This window comes from Talpa occidentalis, unplaced genomic scaffold (assembly GCF_014898055.3).
Source record: "Talpa occidentalis isolate TD23 unplaced genomic scaffold, MPIMG_talOcc4v2.1 talOcc4.4, whole genome shotgun sequence".
Taxonomy (NCBI): domain Eukaryota; kingdom Metazoa; phylum Chordata; class Mammalia; order Eulipotyphla; family Talpidae; genus Talpa; species Talpa occidentalis.
Window position 1 is genome coordinate 52470544 of NW_023604295.1, and position 2620 is coordinate 52473163.

A 2620-nucleotide genomic window follows, 5' to 3' on the forward strand; every position below is an offset into this window, starting at 1 on the left:
TGTGAAAATTTTGTCCTTTAAAGAAGGAATGTTCATTACTCAATTTTATAAAATCATTCATTCCTTTGAGTTTCTCTGCCTCTTCTCTTCAACAGACCAATAAGAATTCATGTGGGCCATTCAGAACATAAATAGGAAAGGTGGCAAGGGAGAACCCGGACTGTGTTTGGTCAAGTCCATTGGCTCTGTACCGAAGGATAAAAGAATTCCCTGTGGCTTCATGGAGTCCAATCCCATTCACAAGCCACAGGGCTTCCACATGGGGAATCAGACAAATGCCTTAGAGTTATAAACAAAATAATTCTGCCCCAAGTGTCTCTACAGCACGTGGACTTTGGAAACATTTGGCAGCAGGATGCAGCTGGCCAAGGATCTGGGATCCTGGGTGTCAGCCATCTTTCCCTCTATAACCAACAGCTACTTCCTGTCTCCCCTTAGGATTAGGCACATGCTGGACAGAAGTTTGGGCCTAATACCAAAGATAATGCTGGAATTATGTCATACTTGTCCCAATAAAGGCTATTCAGAAATTACGAAGAGAGCATATTCAGTGTATTACTTATAAACTGCTTAGAATCTAAAAATAGGAAGGGACTTAAGAAATCACTTAGTCCAACTTCTATACCAATGAAAGACTCTCTTCTAAGACCATCCTGGTATATAATCTCTTCCCTAAAACTCTTATGATAGAGTATTTACTAATACTCTGTACTACTCTTCAGGAAGACCCTTTTTTATGATTGGAAAGTATTGACAGGAGGGTCTTTCTCATAAAGAGAGTCAACAACATCCTTTAATTTTTGATTCTTCATAATAGCAAAGTAGTCTATTTCTTTTGCCACATTACAATTGTTCTTTTCTCCAAGATCATCTAAGATTATAGGGTATGGATATTAGAGCTCTCAGGTTCCAGATATTCTCGATGAAGTAGTAGAATTTTCTATTTAATATATTTTATAGACAATACTTTTGCAAATTATATTGTAATTTTATCTTTTTGATACATGTTTTTTATGTTACATTTCCTAAAAGTGAGGTCTTCCTATATCTAAAATAGATCTTTAAAATATATATTTTAAAATAAAATATATTTAAAATAGATTGCCATATACAATTTTCCTGTTTCATCTAACTCTGATGGGAAGACCTGGGATAAGAGAACACCTTTGTATTCTCAGAAGTCAAGATCTATGGAAAGTTTTAAAAGTTGTTTGAGTTTTAACCTCATGCCACTTTTAAAAATTTAAAGTCCTCTGCATCCCACTCCATATAACAGAGACAGTGATATAGATTTAATAATTGTTTTATTTATAAATATTCACCAACTCTTGCCAGTCATATTATTCTGGACATCACAGGTAAATTACATAATAGCTTATGTTGTACTGATCTGTATTAAAGTTAGGAGAAAGAAGAGATGAAATGTATATATTACATGAGAATGACATCTGAAAGCTCATATTTACAGTGCAGTGTTCTGTAAACACACAGGCCTATTACCTAAAGACTCAGTTTTTATCTTATTAGCACCCAGCTGCACAACCTTGGACAAGAGACTTACGTTTTCTCATTTTTAATCTATCACCTGACTTCTCTACCTCATAATGAACTAGCTGCATGCAAAATTACCTTGAAGAATACCATGTACTTAATGTGCAATATATCATCACTGCAAAGTACTTTATTACTGATCCTCCTCTTTTTAGAGTAATACTAACTATATTTCAGTAAAACTCACTTATTTGCAAAATGAATCTTTTAGAAGAAACCGTTAGGCAGTAGTCTTACTGACAATCTGGTTTGACTCTGATGTCAATGTGACTCTTGAAAAAAGATAGGCTATCGAGATAGATAATAATTATAAATTCTAATTAATAATAAAATGAAATGCCTCATTAATTTTCCAAAATATAATCGTCCAATAGTAATGGAGTCAAACTGAGGAGGAAAAAACCTACCACAGCTTAAGTGATTTAAAAGTACAAGTGATAATTGTGGGAATCAACTTCCACCTAAATTTAAGCTTATTTTTGTAGAAAAACATCAAAAGATTATTATTAAAAATCAAATTCCCTATGAATTTCTAAAAATTAAAATTCTATATTTTGTTTCTGAAAAATTGCTTCTTTGGCAAAACATTTAGCACAGACTATGTTACCCTAAATCAATGTTGTACACAAATATTAAGGTCCATCAAGCACATTTTTTAGTCATGCCACTTTTTAACTGCAAAATGAGTATCTCCAGGGTCCCAAAATTCAAGGGACTGAGGTAATAATAAATAATGATAAAAGGGAAGATTTTGGCATGCAAAGCAAAACTACCTAATTATGGATATCTGGCACACTGATCACTATTTGCATATTTATAGGGTACAGTTAACGTGACTGTATAAGCATTCTGGAACCTTAGAGAACAAGGAAAACAATTTGTGAATATATCTTGCCTATGTGTCAAAGTAGTTTCTACCCTAGCACTCCTATGTCAGTTCCTTAAAGCCTTTCAGTTTTCAGGTACTGTAAGTCTGAATGGAACTGTTTAGAGTAGATAGACATATGCAAAGAATATTATGCTTTAGAAATGTTCTTGGTTTATCAACAGAAAAGATAAATATTACACA